This window comes from Sciurus carolinensis, chromosome 15 (genome assembly GCF_902686445.1).
Source record: "Sciurus carolinensis chromosome 15, mSciCar1.2, whole genome shotgun sequence".
Classification (NCBI taxonomy): Eukaryota; Metazoa; Chordata; class Mammalia; order Rodentia; family Sciuridae; genus Sciurus; species Sciurus carolinensis.
Window position 1 is genome coordinate 24,383,405 of NC_062227.1, and position 20,162 is coordinate 24,403,566.

A 20,162-nucleotide genomic window follows, 5' to 3' on the forward strand; every position below is an offset into this window, starting at 1 on the left:
ACGCCAGGAAAGGCTCATTGGAAGGGAGAGCCAGGGGCAGGGGCAGGACTCAGGAGTGGGCCGCCCCACCCCAGCAGCTCCCCACCCTCAATTCGGATTCTTCCAGTTCATTTTTTGTGTTGCAGGGCAGATCCTGGAAGGAAGCTTTAGTTCCCTTCAGCACAACTGTAGGCTTGACAGCAGGGCTATTGTCTTGAGAGAGACGTTTCTGAACCCTTCTCCCCAGGTTAACACAGCAGCCAGCCAGGGAGTCTGCACAGCTTGAAGCAAAGCCCTTGGTGGCAAGCATTCAGGTGGCAGTTGGTGCCCCTGCTCACTTGAGTTCCCCTGACTCGGTGTCTTCATCTTCATCCACACCGAGAGGTTGCTATGCGATTATTTCATAAAATAGGTGTGAAGGTTAAATGAGTTTATTCATATGGAGTGCTTAGAATTATACCTGTCCCACCTGCATACTGAGTAAGCACTTCAAAAATGTCACCCATCATGACATGACAGAGGAAGAGGTCCTGACTTGTTCTGCAGGGGAGGCAGTAGATGAGACATCTAGAAGGAAGCGAATAGAAAATTCTTCATTTCCTCTTTTAGGGATGGTCAGAAGGCAAAGGGAATGATCACACTCCACCCACCAGTCACCCTGGGCCCCTGAGGAACTGTTCCAGAAAAGCATAACCAAGATAGCATCAGCTGTGGCAATTTCCTGATCGGTGTTACTTCAAACAAGAATCCAGGGCGGTGAGGCCCAGGAGGTCCAGTGTGGGGGTGCTGAATGGCCCCACACATGCACACGCACAAGGGTCTGGAGAAGAAGGTACCTAGGAGTCTTGCAGAAAGAAAGAGACTCAGGCCACGGTGGGTGAGGTGGAAGGGCTGGTGAAGAGGTCAGGACACTCCCCAAGTCCCTCCCTAGCTCTGCAAACCTCAGATGGCCTCTGGACATGCAGTCCCAGCACCAGGAGATCCACCTTGGGGATAGCACAACTGAGTGGAGCACCCACCAAAGACCAGCCTGAGATGGGGCTCCCCACCAAGACCTCCCACTGTCTCTCCTGAACCCAGGTCAGCTCAACCTGCCTCAGCCAAGCCCCGCAAAAGACCATGGTTACTTCAATGCCACCAGATCCCAAGAAAGCTCCAAAAAGGGTAAGTTAAACAGAAGGATAGAAAGCTCTTGACACACTGCAGTTAAATTATCTTTAATTTTGCCAATTTGACAAAAATATATGAGTGTGTGAAGCTATTGTGGGGGTCCCCTGAGACCTAATAAGAAACCCACGTAAGTGAGAATTCATTAGTTTCCAGGTAAATCCTCCTCTGTTGGAGGGGATCAGGGAAGTGTGTTTTTCTCCCAACTCTATCTCTGCTCAATTCTATTTATTAAACCCAAGATGGGGTCTCTGTTTGGAGGAAGGATTAACTACTTTCTTTGAAAGATAAAGTAGATAGTAAAAAGCCACATATTAATGAATTGGAGCTTGCTTATAAAAACCTCATCATCAAAAATTAGATTTGAGGAAGATTAAAAAAGCCCAATTTATCCTCACACATTTCCCTGGAAATGATGTGTGCAGAATGTGAACATTAATCTCCAAGACCTGGGACTTTAAATTCTAAACCTAGATGTCACCTGTTTTCTTAGGCACCCTGACCTTTCATAATCAAGCAGTTATTCTTATAGTTTTTTTTTTTCTTTATGATGTAGTTTTGTATTTTTTTAAAAATTTTAACTACTCTGGTGTGGCAGAGAATATCTCATAACAGTTTCAGAGCACAACCTTTGGCAAAATAAAGTCACTGCAGGTTAATTAAGAAATTTAGAAAATTCTTTCGCAGACAACTCTATGCCCTGAGAGGAAAGGTTATAATTAAGATAGATTCAGTGTCATTAGGATCATTTAAAATGCCAACTCTTCAAAAAATGGAGATAATAAAGTCAGCAGGGAGAAAACGTGCTGTTTAACGGGTTTGGATGAACTGACCTTGTTAGGAAAAAGGAACTTTCTTTTCTTCCCCTGGCTGTCCTCACGCCTGCAGTCTCGTGTCCATTCCCAAGGCCCAGAAGATGCCCCTAAGCTTTCCCTGTGACTTCCAAGAATTATGACAGCCTCATTTTCAAACCTAAAAAGCCCAGGCACCAATAAATCAAAATGAATAGCTCTCATTTTGTTAAAAGCTTCCCACAGCTCAGGCCTCACCTGGGTTTAGTGACACACCAGGTCTATGTCCAGCCTCTCTAGGGCAGGGCCAGGGTGGGACTGGGTGTGCAGGGGAAAGGGGCTTCCTGCGTGAGGTTGAGGCATCTGGTGTTGCTGCCCTCCTCTATGTAGCAGGGGTCCCGTGCTGATCGCCTTGTGGGTTCCGTAGGGACAAACATAACTGTGAACATCTGACCTGGCACCTCCCTGGAGGGAGCAAGTCCCCCTGGGTGACTTCTTAGGACTGTCCTCAGGTTCTCCTTCTGCACCACAGGACCCTTTACTCTGGAAGGTGACCATTTTGTGTAAATGTGTCTGCAGTAGGTCCCATCTTGCAGCTGGGACCGCTCCCACTGTCTCTTGCTTTCAGACTTTTCTGGGACCAGGCACACTTGATCTGCAGGGGGCCCTGGGTCTAAGGGGCACACCTGTGGCTCCCCAGGAAGCCCTTCATCTTGCTTTGTTCTCTCCTGGTGGCTCTAGGCCTGGTGACTTCTCCCTCCCAGTAAACCTCCCAGCTGCAGAACCTGCCCTTTGGCAATGGAAGTGGGGACTGTGGTCTATTTTCTAAGACCAACCACTGTTTTCAAAGCATCTTCTTTTACCACAATTTCCTCCTGTCGTTCTCATCTCTTTTAGACTAAAAGTGGATAAGAAGTGGATGGAGAGTGAACATTCCGGAACCAGATCTGGGCTGCCCCTGAGCAAGTTCTGCCTAGATGGCCTAGCACACATTCTAGAGTATGGGGAGTTACAGCCTCACCTGAAAGTCTCTGACAACAGAGAAAGCCTATCATTCATGAAATTCATGCTTTATTACAATCTGGGGGAAATTCTTTGCAGTGCAAATTTACAGAATGCAATTTCTTTTTATTCTGATGTCACCAATCACAGCAGATACAGAGAAGTAAAATTATCAAGACTTTTAATCATCACTACTGTATATTCGATCCTTTCTGTGTAAAAGACTCTTCATTGACACCTGATCTTCTGTGGACATTCAGGTCTTTCAATCCAGGGTGAGACACATTATCTTTCAAGAGAGGTAAAAGTGAAAGACTCCAAAACATTATGTGACTTGACCAAGTTTACTCAGCTTCTAAGTAGTGGGTCTGGGGTTTGAGTTCAGAGCTGTTAGGTCCCAAAGCTTTTACAATCATATACTCTCTGACTTCACTAATATAAAAATATCACTTATGCTAGAGCTTGAGACTTCTAGTCTCTCTATTGCCTAATTTTTCTATATCCCTGTGTATCCTTTTTCTGCTACTATAACAAAATATTTGAGACAGGGATATTTATAAAGAAAAAAAGAATGATTTAGCTCATAGTTTTGGAGGTTGAAAGTCCAATCCCCATTTGCTCAGCCTTTAATGAGGGCTCCCTTAGCTGGGTCAAAACCTAATAGAGCAGCAGAAAGGGAAAATGACCATATGCAGAAAGAGCCAAGTGCATGGGGTGGTATCAATGTACAAAGATATGCTCTCTTGATAACTCACTCACTCAGAGACCAGCATTAATTTCTAAGAACGATGCCCCCAATAACCTAACAACTCCTACTTCTTAAAGTTTCTACCACCTCTCAACATCAATTCAGTGGGGACACAAATGTTCAGGGACATATTCAAACCATGTCCAACCATAGCCTCATGAAATGATTGAATCAACCGACTTGATACGGAAGTTAACGATGCTCTGGAGAGGCCTCTTCCAGCTTCTGGCGGCTGCCTGCGTCTCTGGCTTTCCTTGGCTTGCAGCTATATCTCTCCAAATCTCTGTCTCTGCCATCATTTACTCTCCTCCCCTTGTTTGTCTCTGCTTGTCTTTTCTCCTCTTAGAGGGACACCAGTCATTGGATTAGGGGCCACCTACTCCACTCTGACCTCATCATATGTTAAGGAGTGACATCTGCAAGGACCCTATTTCTAAATGAGGTCACAATCTGAGGCACTAGGGTTAGGACTTCCACACCTTCTTGGGAAGGACAGACCTGGAAAACACCTGCCAGTTCCTCAGCTTAGTGTTCCAAGTCTGTCAGGGGACAGTCAGGTCCCTCACATCCTGTCCTCAGCTCCTCTCCTGTCTCACAGTCCGTTGATCTACAAGCTTTGCACTCAAGCTCAGAGCACTTCTTTGGAGTCCAGAGCACCTCGTGGTCCTCATGGGCTTTGCTGTCTCTTCCCTATGCCTCCCCAGACCTTCCACTGAGCAAATACTTCCTATTTCAAGTTCAATGTCACTTCCCCAGCTGGGTCATTCCCTCAGGAATGATGAATTATTCCCTTGTGGCATTGTCTTGAGGGCCTCCCTACCCACTCAGTGTGCAGTGCTGCTAACTAGGTGTGACCCACTTTTAACTCTTTAGGTTCTGGAGTCCTTGAGGGATGGGGTATTCGGATGAGTGGCAGTGTCCTCAGCCAGCTCTCCCATTAGATCTGTAGTCTAGTTGAAGCAAAGCCTGCATTTGTCCACACAAGCTTATCCAGAAGTGGGCAGGTCATACCCACCTGAGATTTGAGGGACACATCCGTTCCCACACAGTAGAGGCAGGAGCTTCCAGAGCAAAAGCTGGGTGTCAGCAGGGAAGTTCTGACTGGCAGGAGCCTGGGCGCAGACCTCCAAATACCTATGGAGGTCAAGGGCTCCAGTTTTAGGATAGCAATAGGGTTGTGTGGAAGAAGAAGAAAATCCCAGGTAGCTCTTTTGGCTCCTACTCTTCTTGTAGAATCTTTAGAAGGACCCACGGTTGGGATGCGGTTTGGTAATTGAGTATCTTCTAAATTGTCACATTTAATACAGATGAAGTTATCTTAGGAGACTTGGGGTTTGATGCGGCAGGGGGGTGGCTCGCTCTTTCTTTCTTTCTTTCTTTCTTTCTTTCTTTCTTTCTTTCTTTCTTTCTTTCTTCCTTTGTGAGTGATAGTCACACTATTGTCAAAGACAGATGAAATTTTAGAATCACTCTCTGATTCCATACAAGGATTCATACTTGGCACTCTCAAATACACAGCCGCCTTAGAAAACCGGCTCTGCTGATGGATCCTCAGCCACTGTACAGATCAGCAGCGCCATCTAGTGGAGCTCAGAGCAAAGTGTCATGGTCCAGAACACCAAAAACTGACTGTCCTAGTGTGTGTTTTACATAATTTATTACAGATTTGAATAAAACTTTAATGAGGGGCTGCGGCTGTAGCTCAGTGGCAGAAAACTTGCCTAGCACATGTGAGGCACTAGGTTCGATCCTTAGCGCCGCATAAAAATAAACAAAGACATTCTACCCGTCTACCACTACAAAATTTTAAAACAAAATTTTTTTTAAAAAGAATAAAACTTTAATGAGAAAACACTTTCTGCAGGGATATAATCCTTTCATTTAAAACTGCTGAGGGGGGAGAAGGGAGGATACAATGAACTTTAACCCTAGCAATGCTTCATCATTCAGCAAATACCACTAGGTGACACAAAGCACCAGGTGTAGGACACACAGAGGTCCCAGCAGCGTCACAGCCCCGGCCTTCACAGGGCCATGATAGGGAAGTTCATAAGAATTCGTATACACTCCATGCTTTACAGATATGCTTCCCACAATATGCTTTTTACGAAATGATGGGGAGTGGTTGTGGCTCAGTGGTGGAATGCTTGCCTAGCATGTGCGAGGTGCTCGGTTCAATTCTCAGCACCACATACAAATGAGTGAATAAAATAAAGATCTAAACTAAAAATATTTTTAAAAAGAAATTATAGGGAGAGAACCTTGAGTTTATACAATTTTCTAGAGCACTTCAAAGTCTATGTTGGCATTTTTATTTTGAGATAACAGTATTTTCTCACCAACCCAATGGCAGGCTTGTTTTTGTTCCTTCCACTTCTTGTTGACTGAGGTGCTCCCCTGGACTGTCCTTGACCCTTGTCCCCACCAATTTAATTGCTGCATAAGTAGACGAGTTTTGCACCTCTATCTGCTCCCCTGATCGCTGACCTTCCAAATGCCTGTCATCTCTGCTTAGATGACCTGCAGGCACCTAAAACTCAACGTGTCCCAAACTGAAGTCAGTATCGTCCCCTCAAATCGGTTCCCCTTGTTTTCTCTTCCTTGGTTAACGGAGTGACACCCACCAGGCCTCCTGAGCCAGAAATCCTGGGGTCGTTCATCCTTGACTGTTTCTCTCCTGCTTCACAGCGCCTTCATCGCTCGGCACAGATCCAGGACCCTGGAGAGCTAACAAGCACACACAGGTGATTTAGGACTCAGCAGGCTTATTTGCTGAAAACAAATGAACAAACAAAATAAGCAAAGTTATTTCAAAATGGACATTAAAAGCACGTAAACGATTACCAAGCCAAAGTCATCTTAACTTCAGCAATTATTATATTTAGTACTCACGAATATCTGATTACATTGAAATTGAGGGTTAGTTCCTAGCATTTTCTTCAGAAGAATGCCTATTTATGCAGGATGGTGATTTGCCAGGAATTGTAGGCAATCACAAAATAAATGAATGAGAATGGTTGCCAAATTTCAAAAATAAAATAATAAGATATGCTTTCTAAGACTTTATTTTATTTACTTGTTTGTTTGGTACTGGGGATTGAACCCAGGGATGCTTAACTGCTAAGCCACATTCCCAGCCCTTTTTATTTTTTTATTTTGAGACAGGGTCTTGCTAAGTTACTTAGTGCCTCACTAAGTTGCTGAGGCTAGCTTTGAACTTGCAACTCTTCTTCTTTTTTTTTTTTTTTTTTGGCGGTGCTGGGGATTGAACCCAGGGCCTTGTGCTTGCAAGGCAAACACTCTACCAACTGAGCTATATCCTCAGCCCACAACCCTTCTTTCTCAGTTTCCCAAGTGGCTAGAATTATAGGCATGTGCCACTTTTTTACAGCAGAAAAATATATTTAATGTGGGAGACTATATGAAAAAGGAGATTGCAACTAGGTCGTCAACTTCAATAGATTGGTGGAGCCTGTGAGGGGCTCTCAGTTGGTAAGGATTCTGAGGTTCAGCTCTGAGCTCAGTAAGTTGTGTTGTCATTTTGGGATTGGGAGGGATAAGGAGTACATGTTCAGTGGTGAGCTGAAGCCAACTCACAGTGAAATTTTGCCAGTTGTTAAACAGTCATTTTTAAAAATTAAATGATATAAACTTATAATAAGTTATATTAAAAATAAAAATAAAAAGCACTTAAGATTCTTCACATTCTAATTATTTTACTGCATCTTCATATTATCTCTGTGCTTGAAGTTATTTATGTCCATTTTACCTGTGCGAAAGAATATATTACTATACGTTGCTCCCGGATTCTGCATTGAGGGAGATCACACTAGTACCTTGAAATCAGCCACAGTGGGCATATTTACACCATGACCATTGGCAAATGTTACAGATCAAAGCTTTCCCCTCAGAGAACCAGTTGTTGAACATTTGCCAACACACCACATATATATCATCCTTATATGCAAAGAAATAATTTCCAGAAGGAAGACTCGGAAAGACACAATAAAATAAAAGCTAACACATAGTGTGTTTTATGTGGTAGGTACTATTCTAATAGTGCCTTAACTACTGTTTAAATGTATTGCTTTATTTAATTCAGTCAAATTCTCACTTTGACTCTGAGCTGAGTACTACTATTATTCCTGTTTTATAGATGAAGAAAGTAAGGCACAGGCATGTCAAGAAACTTGATTAAAAGTTGGTTGAATGGTTACATAAAAGTATACAATTGCTCCCTTCCAGGAGCTTATAGTTCTGGAGAGGAGTCCAACCTGCAAAGAACAGCAAACCACATAGAAGTACAGTAATGGTGGTGTGTAGAAGGTTCCTTGAGAATGGGACTGTGCTTACACACATCTGAGATAACAGTGACTGCCGCTCTGTTGAGATGTGGAGGATCCTACAAGACTGAGCCTCCACCTTATCCAATCCTGGTGTGCTGCTGCCACATTTACTTCAGGCTGTGTGTGTAGGGGGGAGTGTGTCATCCAGCGTGGCTCATTATGTTGCAGCAACAGCTGATCCCCAGGTCTCCATGATACCACACAACAAAAGTTTGCTTTTATTCATACAGCACATTAATGAGGCTCAACCATAGTCACTGCTGTCTCTTGGGGTCCTCAACCACAGATGCACACATTCACCATCACTGTGGCCGTGATAAGGAGATAGAGTGACTCACACAAACTTCTCAAAACTTCACCCAAGAGTGACACAGATAACTTCCTTGGCCAAGACAGTCATGTGCCCACATTTAACATCAGAAAAGGTGAGGAAGTGGAACCCTACCATAGTCCCTGAAAAAGGAGAAATGCAGTATTTGTGAACTGCCGCGGGGTTAGAGACTGAGAGTCAGTTCCCTGAAGATGGGGGATATGTGATGGTGCCTGACTCAAGCCTGGAACATAAGCCACCATGACAGCAGGGTGGAAGGGGCTGGTGACCCCACAGTGGCAGGACAGGGTCAAGGATGCTGAGCACACAGATGGTAAGGACTAGACTGTCTTAGCTCCCAGGGTGCCCTCCGATGCTCTAAGTACTCTGCACACATCGAATCATCTGACACTCAAACCTATGGCCCTAAAAGTGAAGAGCTATAGGCACCCTCAGAAGAGCCCCCCCTTAGATGACTTCTAGTACCTCACTTGTCTCTTTTCCCTCGAACACCTTACCAGGATGTGTGTTACGTCCTGAACTCCCAAGAAAAACTGATAGACTGAGGAACTCCATTCTTTTGTAACAGACTGTCTATAGTATGGTGAGACCCAGAAGAGATGGCTCTTCCTCTGATTTTCATTTATATTATTGCTTCTTGAGAGTGATGTTGACCAGCACGCTGTCTCTGGGACAAACATACACTTCCTTGGATTTGCACCGTAGCTAAAGAGCCACAAGGAAAAAAAGAAAATGTTGACGGTATCCATCACTGGGTTTCAAAAACATAAGTAAGTTTGTTTTGGGTTGATCTGGGTGACCTTTGACAGAAGTCAAATTGTGGAAGGATGGTGGGGTCCCAAGAGAGAACTCGCAGTCAGGGAATGAACAGGATGAAAGATAAAGAGGAACGTTATTCTGGGTCTGCTATAATTTAGATCTCCAATGTCCCCCAAAGGCCTGTGTGTTAAAGATGTGTTCCCCAGAGTGCTGCTGTTGGTAGGTGGTGGAAGCTCTGAGGGGCGGGACCCAGGGGCAGGTCTTTGGGTCACTCAGGTGTGCCCTCCGAGGGGACTGTGGGATCCTGGTCATTTCCTCTCCTTCTCTTCCCAGCCGTGAGGTGAGCTGCTTTTCTCTGCCACATGCTCTCACTGTGATGTGCTTCGCCTGCACAGTCTTAAAAGCCAGAGGGCCAAGTGATCGTGGACTGAGCCTCCAAACCTGTGAGTCAAAAGAAACCTCTTCTCCTGATTAGTCGACTATCTCAGGCATGATGGAAAGAGGACCAGCACAGGGTCCTGGGCATAGGAACAGTCAAACACAGCCACCCTGTGGTATGTGTCTACCCCGATGAATAGGGATTTTGGGTGGGCACCAAAAATGAACACTCTGAGCAAACAATAGTTTTCACAGTTTCATAGAACATGCTAGGCACGGTCTCTCAGAAGTAATGAGGGCTACAGTGTCATCATTGTCAAAAAGACTGATACTTAGAGCTTTGCACAGCCCTAGATGCTTCAGGCATGCCAACCCCCAGATGCACAGCAAATAGGAATTACTGTTTATTCATTTATGGATGAAGACCCTAAGGCACAGAAAGAGTAAATGACTTGCAAAGGTCACACAACTGAAAAGGAGAAGAGTTATGAGGTCTGGATATGAGCTAAAGGCTAAATTGACCTAATTAGAGGGCTTTGTTGAAGGAAAGAAATAGAAACATATTTAGGACTTCAGATAAGCAAAGTTTGCGTAAATTTCAGGACCCTCAAAGCATTACCCATACAATTGATTTGTACATACACATATATAACCAAAGGACTCATAACCAGAAGAAATAAAGAACTTCCATCAATCAATAAGTAAAAGATCAAATAAAGGAGAACATCAAAAATTCAAGGCAGCTGGCCACAGTGGTGCATACCTGTAATCCCAGCGGCTTGGGAGGCTGAGGTAGGATAGAGAGTTCAAAGCCAGCCTCAGCAAAGGTGAGATGCTAAGCAACTCAGTGAGACCCTGCCTCTAAATAAAACACAAAATAGGGTTGGGGATGTGGCTTAGTGGGTCAAGGGCCCTGAATTCAATCCTTGGTACAAAAAAAAAAAAAAAATACTTAATGCATGAGTACATAGGTGCCAACTAGGTCCACTCACCAGGAAATAAAATTAAAATCCCAATGTGATACTTTGATATACCCAAGGAAAGGTCAAAGTCAAAATATCTAAGAGTACCAAAAGTTAGTGAAGATGTACAGCAGCCAGAACTCCCTACATAGCAGGTATAGTACAAGCAGGGAAATTATTTGACAGCAGATCCTCCAGTTAAACACACACCTAGTATGCCTATGGCCACAAATATATATATTTTATTAGTAGCTCTATTCATAATAGCCCTAAGCTAGAAATAACCAAATATGTTCATCAACAGGAAGGTGGACAAATGAATTATGCATATTCAGTGGAAAACCATTCAGCAATAAAAAAGAATGAACTACTTACACACTCAACATGAACCATAGGATTGTGTTGAGTGAGAGAAACCAGAAACAAAATAGCAGTTAACATATGACATTATTTATATACATTTAAGATGAACCAACGGAGATGGATGTCAGAATAGTTATCACATCTGTTGAGGGAGGTCCTGCCTGGGAAAGGGTCCTGAGAAGGTCGGTGATACTGATAATGTATTTTAGTCCAGTCACAGATCCATGGGCATATAAGTGAAGCTCTACAATTAAAACCAACACCTGTCACTTGTTTCAGTGCATATATTATGCTTCAATTAAAAAGCGTGTATGCTTAACAAAGTTGGTAGCTACCCTCCAATCATCTCCTCCTTATCCCCCCAAAACACACAGCCTGGCCTCAGATTTACACAGGGCAATTCCACCACTCTTCGAAGAACAGTATCTTCTATGCTACATAAACAATTTCAAGAAGAGAAAAGGACAGCCTCCAGATGTGTACTGATAGCCCAATAAAGAAAATTAAGACCAATCTTATATATGAAGATCAGAACAAAAGAAGTCAAATAAAAAGTCATGGAAAACAATCCAGAATGCCCTGACCAATCAGAGGTTATGCCTTGAATGCAAAAGTTATTATTTATTAGAAAAAAAATTAATGAAATTCACCATTTAATACATAAAATGGGGAAAAGCATATATTTCTCTAGATCAGTGATTCCTGCAAATATAAGCCACATGTGTAATTTAAACTTTTCTATAACCTACATTTTTAAAAGGCAAAAGAAACAGATAAAAATATTAATAATATATTTCATTGAACCAATGTATTTAAAATATTATTTTATTATGTATCCAATATAAAAGTTATTAATGTGTAATTAACATCTTTATAATAAGTTTCTGGCACATATTATACTCTATGGCATATCGCCATTCAAACACAAGATTTAAAAAGCTTAATCTCTGTTTAGATTTAATTAAATTTACACTTGAAAAAGTGGATTTATATATCTAAGTTCCAAGCATACTTTAGTTTTCCAATAACTGAATTATCAGTTTTTAAATTTAGTGTAATAAAAAATCCAGTTCCCAATCACAAAGTCACACTTTAAGCGCTTTCTAGGTAGCCACACAGGTAGTGGTTACTTTGCTTGACAGTAAAGTTGTAGCTGAGGGACAGGATTTAGATAAAATGCAATATACATCTTTGATTTAAAAATCTACCACTGAGGGCAGTTCTTTTAACACACAATCTATGTTAACTCAGGGAAATCTAGTCACTGAATACTGTTCATTTCCTTCTGAATTCTTCACTAAATTCATCGTAACAAATGACAACAAAATAAACTAATAACTTTTTAATTATTTTCATACAAAATTCTAAAGCAGTCTAAAATTCTTGAATTTGAAAATCTTGCTCAAGGATAAAAGACATTTTCATTTTTCATGATTATTTTAATTAAGGCCATCTTTTTTCAAATTTTAAGAATTTTTAAATTGATCTACAAAGATATCTAAACTTACTTCTATAAGTCATTAGAGTTGACCATTGAATCAACTGAATTTTATGTGAACCCTTTCAATAAGGGAACTTCACTTGCCATTTTGAGTAATAAAGCACACAAAGAATTACCTTTCTTAAGGTCATTAAAAGGAACTAGTTTTATATTCAATTCAGCTCACATGTCAATTTTCAGCTTAAAGAGTTCTAGTTTCTGTTTTATATATACAGCAAGAATCACATCACTCTTTAATCCTTTCTTCAACAAACTTTTCCTGCCAATAAAGGTTACTGTGAGAGGGTTATTGTTTCAAGCACCACATCACAATTTTAATTTCCTGTCTTAATTTTACAGAAAGGTACTCTTTGGGAATGTATGTATTTTGGCAAAATTTGAAAAGGTAAAACAAAATAAGATTTAAGATTGATTTGGTAAAATCTAACCTCAATTATTTTATATCTTTACTTGAGGGAGTTTGGGGGTGGGTCACAGGAACTTTTATTGCTATAGTCTGGATCCAGAATATTCCTATGTGTTAAAGGCTTAGTCTCCAGTCTATCATGCTACTGGGAGGGGTGGAACTTTAAGAGTGGGGTCCACTGGGTTTTAGGTCATTGGGGCCATGACACTGAGGAAGATTGTGGGACTCTGATCTTTCCCTCTTCTGATCTTTTGTCCCCCAGCTTTGCTCCACCATGTACTCTCCATTGTGGTGTGCTGCCTTGCCACAGAACCAGAAGAAATGAGGCCAACTGGGCCATGGACTGAAACTTCCAAAACTGTGAACCAAAATAAACATTTTACCTTTATAAGTGATCATCTCAGGCATTTGTTACAGTACCAGAAAGCTGACTATCACACCTATAATAAATTAATTTCAAATTTATGTAAAGTAAATTTACTTGCAGTTGAATGGAAATGACCTTGAAGTTTCTCTTTGAGATGACAGAAATGTTCTAATGTAAGATTGTGGTGATGTTGCCTAACTACTAATTTTACTAAGAGTCATTGAATTGTACACTTACCATAAATGCATTTAATGTATATGAATTATAACCCAATGAACCAGTTGAACAAATAAATTTACTCCATTTCTAAATTCATGTAGTGGCCAGGGATAGTGGTGCATGCCTATAATCCCAGCGACTCAGGAGGCTGAGGTAGGAGGATGGAGAGTTCACAGTCAGCCACAGTAAAAGCGAGGCACTAAGCAACTCAGTGAGACTGACTCCAAATTAAAAAAAAAATACAAAATAGGGTTGGGGATGTGGCTTAGTACTTGAGTGCCCCTGAGTTCAATTCTCCAGTACGCCCCCAAATGAAAAAAAAAATAAATTCAAATAGCTGTAGCTATAGAAGCCAACAGTAGCTATAGCTATAGCCAAACAGACATAGATGCAGATATAGATATCATAGCACAGAGATAATAACAAAAATAAACTTTTCATCATCTACAGGTGTATCAGGTACTTATATACATTACATATAATGACAATATAGGCACTATTAGTCCTATTCTATGAATAAGAAAACTGCAGCTTAGAGATATGAAACAACTTGGCAAGGTGGAGCAGATAGCATACAGCAGGACTAAGATCTGAGCTTGAGTAATCCAAGGCCTGTACTTATCTGGGTCCACTTTACTGCCTCTATTGTGCAAGTACCTAGAATAGTCCAGTCTGGCAAGTCAGAGAACCAGTTTCCTAATGTACTATCCTACCATGAAATTATAGCTGATATCTGAAAGAAGGAGAAAGAAGGAAGACCTACATAGCGATCACTGGCTTGGTGTGGGCCAGCAGCCACACAGTCACTTTAGAAGTGGTCCTGAGCCATCAGGGTACCAGCCCGCCCACCTCCACGCACAGCCCTGCCCACCTGTTCCCTCCATTGCCTGCATCTCTTCCTGGTTTGGATCTCCTTCTTGCTCATGTGTCACATTGAACGTGTTCACTCTAACCCAGGCCTTCAGATGACACCCTCCACCCACCATTGTTTCTCTACAGTCACCCCAGAGTTCAGTAGAACCGTGGCAAAGTCAGAACACTACCAGAGCTAGATCTCCAACATGGTCACCGTCTCAAGAGTCCAAGGTGGTGAGCACACGTGATGATTGATTTTTAAATGAGGAAAAGGTCTTGGAGGAAACAGTATAAAGGAGAGACTGGAGGATTTTCCAGAAAGTGGTCCACAGAGTCAGCAGTACCACAAGCCCTGCTCGAGCCTTCCTGCCCCAGCAGGGCCCTCCTGAAGATAGAATCAAGCCAAGCCCATCTACAGTCCTGATAAAACCTGTCTTCTTATCTCAAAGGAGAGCCTTGGTTTTTCTTCAGCTGGGGCTTCTATCAAAAGATAAGGCAAGCCACCTTGTGTGAAGGCTTGAGGAATCGCCATGCTAATGCTGACAGGTTCAGGACGGCCTCCCCTGGGTTCTGCCTTTAGCTGGAACTCAGGGGAGGATACCATGGCTGACTTAATGACTCCTCCCCTGAAGATATTCCTCTTCTCTCTTTCTCCATTCCTCACTTTCAGAATGAAGTTGTCTCTACCATTTTGAAAAGACAGAGTGAGCTTCCTGGGTCTGGGCCCAGAAAATGGTTCTGTCCAGCAAACTAAGGATCCCTGGGTGCACGCCTTTGCCCCTTTGGGCAAGAGAGTCCTTAGTGCCCTTCGGTGAACCTGCTCCTCCTTCCACTCACCTCACCTTGTCCTGCCACAGGTCTTCATGGCTGGCTGTCTTTACAGGGTACCGAGTTAGTATGCAGATGAACTAATTTAATTAAATCCTAGGAAACGAGGGAGATGGAGTCCTTGATTAGCTTCTTCTCTGGCACAAGACTAAATACCCCACAGACCAGGAAAGAACAACAGTTAAAGCAGAGCAACATATTGTTTACAGCTTAATCATCCTTTTTTTTTTCCTCACCTAACATAAAAATAGCACTTTGATTAAAGGACACTCTTGGACATTAATAAATAAAATTACTTACATTTTCCAAGTAATTTTATACTTCATCTCAGGTCATCAAGTAACCAGGCCAGTATGTGATACCCTCTAACTCTCTAGCATGTGTCCGACATTTTCTCCAGACCTTAGCCTTAGACAGGAGGTATAAACAATGTATTCATCCCTGTGTTGATTCCTTCTGCTGGACACACAAGCGCTGAAAAGTTATTAATGTCTAACTCAACTTTCTACCGTCAGTCCTGAAAGCCATAAAATCTATGCTCCACTGGATTACTCAGATTGCATTCTAAGATGGTAAAGGGCAAAAAGTAGCAAGCAGTAGCTGACCATTTAAATTCATCCATCATTACTATGTGTTGGGTTGATGATTCTCCATCGGTGCTGAGCTCCATTCCCTGCCGTCCCCTGCCTGCTTCGTGCCCTAGGAGCCTCATGCCTGGGAATGCATCTCCTAGCTCCCTGTCTGGCTTCTCCTCTAGGGGATTCCATTCCCAGGGGCACCAGCAGGAGATTGAAGGGTGAAAGGAGGAAGGGGTCAGGATGCTTCTTCCTGGTTCCCTCCTCTCTTTAACCTGAAGAAAAGGCAGTTTCAGAAGAGCAATATTTTAAAATTTGATAGAATGCACCACTGCCATACAGTTTCTCCACCTTCAACTGTAAAGAGAATCTCCCAACACCCTAACCCTAACCCTAACCCTAACCCTAACTCTAACCCTAACCCTCATCATCCTACCTGTCTACATTTTGCTTGGACCCCTCCCTCCCTGTCAAAACCCTTCCATCCTTTCTCTCAACTTTTCTGCCCAGTCCTAGGTCTCTCAAAACCTTGTCTTCCCAGGTTTCTGACTAGGAGAAGTTTTAAATTGTGCATCATTACTTTAACAAATGCTCTCATAAGCAGAGAAACTGACTTTTCTTTATTGCAACCCTCATTCATTGGGACGAACTTAGGGAGAACTCGTCAGAATCAAAGGGCTCATAGGGTGTTTCACAAAACAGTAGGGATATGAATCTTCGCCCTCCAGCCTAGCATTATAGAGAACTAGCTAAAACTTTAAAATTAAGGTTTTCTTTCATTGTGAGTCACATCACACACTTGGGCAAATGTATTCTCCCTTTACAAGGAAGGAATCAATGGAACATTGTTGTTTTCACAAGGCCAGAGCAGGGTCCCAGGAGTCACCATTCCTATTTCTCTTCCTGATACACAAATCACAGGCATTAACAACTCTTATATAATAAACTCTTGCACACTGGTAAATAATGACTATCTTAACAGAAAAATAGGTAAGCAAGCAATTCAAAGAAGAAATACATGTGGGCAATAATTTTACTTAACATTTTCAACATTATGTAATCAAAATGCAAATATATAACTATGGTACTTTTAAAATTAGGTTGGCCAAGGGCCGGGGTTGTGGCTAATGGTAGAGCACTTGCCTAGCATGTGTGAGGCACTGGGTTTGATTCTCAGCACCACATATAAAAAGTAAATTAAGGTTCATCAACAACTAAAAAAAATTTTTTTTTAATTAGGTGGGCCAAGACTAAAAAGACATAATATTCAGTGTTGATGAGAAGGAAGAGAAAGTGAATGTTCTCAGACACTGTTGACAGGGCACTTTCTTTTTTGCTTTTCTCCATCAGCCTCCCACGCCTTTATGTTCAATGAAAAACTCCACATGCCTTATTTCTTAGCAATGAAGGTCATTTTGATCTCCCTTGTGGTGACGACAATAGAGGTCTCAAGAAGGTCCTCCTGTCACTTCTGGACTTAGTTGATGCATCTTGGGTATGGACCTAGCTCCCCTAGCAGCTGCTCTTTACCCGCAAGGACAAGGATATTGGTACCCCATGGGGTATAGTGTGGCCAATGAGAGAAGCAGCTGGTAATTTCTAACCCTCATTCTTTCCAACAGACTGTTCCAAGGCACGGTGGTTTCACATGATCTGTTCAGAGACATCCTCATTGTAAAGCAACTGAGTGTTTGCATGGAGCTAGCAACTGGGTAATATATCTCCTTAATTTGCTTTCCTCTCTTCCTTCCTTTATGTATTTTTTATCTCTTTCTTGCTCCTCTGAGAGAGCACTCCCACCCCTAATGGAGTATTCACATCTAAGACTTGCTCTTGTTTTCCTAGAAAACTGGAAAGACACTGAATTAGTATATCTTTTTTCATGTGTGTGCTGGGGATCAAACCCAGGGCCTCACAGGTGCTAGGCATGTACTCTACCCCTGAGCTACATCTTCATTCCCTAGTATAATTTTTGCAGGGGACAGTTTGCCAACATACATCATGCTGTAAAAAAATATATATACTTTTTATTGAGGCAAATATACATATTTTAATGTAAAGTTTAAATAACTAACATTTTAAATAAATAATAAATTTACATTAAATCTTATGTGAAGATAAGATTTAACATTTTAACTATTTTAAGCGTACAGTTCCGTGCCATGAAGTACATTCTCATTGCTTCACGACTATCACCATTTTCTTTTTTCTTTCTTTTATTCATTTATCGATTCTTACTGAGGATTAAACCCAGGGGTGTTTGTCACTGACCTATATCCCTGGTCCTTTTTATAAATTTTGAGACAAGTTCTTTCTAAGTTGCTGAGGATCTCCCTAAGTTGTTGGCCTTACATTTGTGATCCTCCTGCCTCAGCCTCCAGAGTTGCTGGGATTACAGGCATGCACCTCCATACCCAGCTATCATCACCACTTTCTATGTCCATAGATTTCATCATCTCAAACTGAAACCGTGGACCCATTAAATAGTCATTCCCCATTCCTCCCTCCACCCAGTTCCTGGTAACATTAGTCTCCTTCCTATGAATTGAACTACACTAGGTACCTCATATGAGTGGAATCATACAATATTTGTCCTTATGTGACTTCCAAGTTCAGTTAGCATATTGCCTTCAGGGTTTACCCATGTTATTGTATGTATCAGAGCTTCCTTCCTACTTAAGGATGAATAATATTCCATTGTATGCCTATATCACAGTTTGCTTATCCATTCATCCATCAGTGAACATTAGAGTTATTTCCATCTTTGACTATTTTGAATAATGCGTCTCTGAATGTTGATGTTCAAATATCTGTTTGTGTCCCTGCTTCCCAATCTTTAGGATCTATATCTTGAATTGGAATTGCTAGACTATGTATAATTCTGCATTTAATTTCTTGAGTAACTGCCACTCCCCAGTGACTGTATCAGAAAAAAATGTATGTACTTTCAAACACAGGACTCTTACTTCTAGAACACTGTTCTAGGGAAATAAAAGAGCTGAAGTGCCTCTGCTAGTTAACATTTTAATATTCAATCTTCAATGACCTTTGTACTTCTCTGTTGATATATAGATGCTGCTGACACATAATATATATATATTTTTGTATATATACATAGGGAAAGCTCAAAACTTTTTAAACAAAAGGCCTATAGGAAAATCCTTAGATGACTTTCCAAGTGTAATTGGTAGAGCATTAGCATCTTGTGAAGACACATTCAAAGTCAAGCAAGTGACAGCTCAGAAGTGACACATCTCGGATGTTGTCAGGGCTGAAGGAATCATCAGAGTGAGATGGATCACAAAAGTCATATTCTAGATTTGTCTTCATTTTACATCGTAGCATATGTGTAATAAAGAATTTGACTGGTCTTTGTTCCCAGCTCCTGGGATGTAACCTCGAGCATTTTGGAATTTCCTGAGTGACTGGACTTTCTTTGTTATCGTGGAAGACCGTGGACCACACTTGGTAGTCTATGCTAACAAGGTGATGGTGGTGAGTCTCCTGGTGCTTTCTACTGACATGGTGACTTAGGATGGGGGCTGGTCACATCAGAGAGACCAACTATGTGATCAGAGGATTGGGGCTTTGAGCCACTTTATCTCAGTCTGATGTTGGAAGAAGGAGCAGTCTGGAAATCACATGGACAATGACTCCATATGAAATGCCAGTGAAAACTCTCAACACAGAAGCTCAGGCTAGCCTCCTCCCTGCTTAAGGTTACAGACGGTGCCTCATTTATGGAGGCTTAACTTTCAATTTTCCAACTCTATGATGGTACAAATCAATACACGTTCAGTAGAAACCATACTTTAAATTTTGAATTTTGCTCTTTTCCCAGACCAGTGAAGTGTGATCTGAACCTCCCAGGATGCTGAGTAGTGGCAGCGAGCTACATCTCCCAGTGAACCACCCAATCACAACGGGAAACAATGGAGGTTCAACGTGGGCCACGTTGCTAAGCCGGGGTGTTTGGTAGGCTAGGTGTATTAGATGCATCATCAGCTTCTGCTAATTTCAAGGTGCAATGCATTTGTTGGATGCGAGCCCACTCTAAGTTGAGGAGCATTTGTACTTTGTATTGTCACACATCAACATGCTAGGTGTGGGAGGGGAAGGAACACATCCCTGATAATGAGTAAGTTTGCCGTTAGGAACCTTCCAGACCTCACCTTATGCATCTCTTTTTTGGCTGATTGTGATTTGTGTCTTTTTGTTCTATTAAAGCTGTAATTATAAATATAGAGCTCTACTGAGTTCTGTGAGTCATCTGATGAATTATCAAACCTGAGAGAATCCACAAAGACCCCCAAATTTGTAGCCAGCTTGTTCAGAACATGAGGGTAGCCTTGAGGTTCCCCAAAAGAACTATTACCTGAAATGAGGGTGTCTTGTGAAAGGCTGGTCCTGGCCTGTGAAGTCTGACCTTCCTCAAACAACTATAGTAGTTGTCATTTAATATAGTCTTTTTTTTACCATTTTTTAGTTATGTTTCTGCTAAGCAGTAGATATTTGGTAATGATAGATATTAAACATAAAAACACTGAGAAATTTATTCAGTTAGCTCTTTCATGAAAGCATTTGA

The 20,162-nt window shown here is 41.8% G+C and overlaps 1 long non-coding RNA gene and 1 other non-coding gene across 3 annotated transcripts; one reads left to right on the plus strand and one right to left on the minus strand.

Moving 5' to 3' along the window:
• The first annotated feature begins 819 nt into the window (after positions 1–819).
• On the plus strand, positions 820–19,761 carry LOC124965854 (uncharacterized). 2 transcript variants are annotated; one of them, XR_007105247.1, is made up of 5 exons: positions 820–1,143; positions 9,457–9,566; positions 17,200–17,289; positions 18,960–19,072; positions 19,419–19,761. It is a non-coding gene; the product is annotated as an uncharacterized LOC124965854 (long non-coding RNA). The 2 variants fall into 2 exon arrangements; XR_007105248.1 differs by lacking the exons at positions 17,200–17,289; positions 18,960–19,072; positions 19,419–19,761 and adding an exon at positions 12,996–13,290.
• On the minus strand, positions 6,938–7,014 carry Trnaa-ugc (transfer RNA alanine (anticodon UGC)). The gene has a single exon. It is a non-coding gene; the product is annotated as a tRNA-Ala (tRNA).
• Positions 19,762–20,162: the final 401 nt, after the last annotated feature.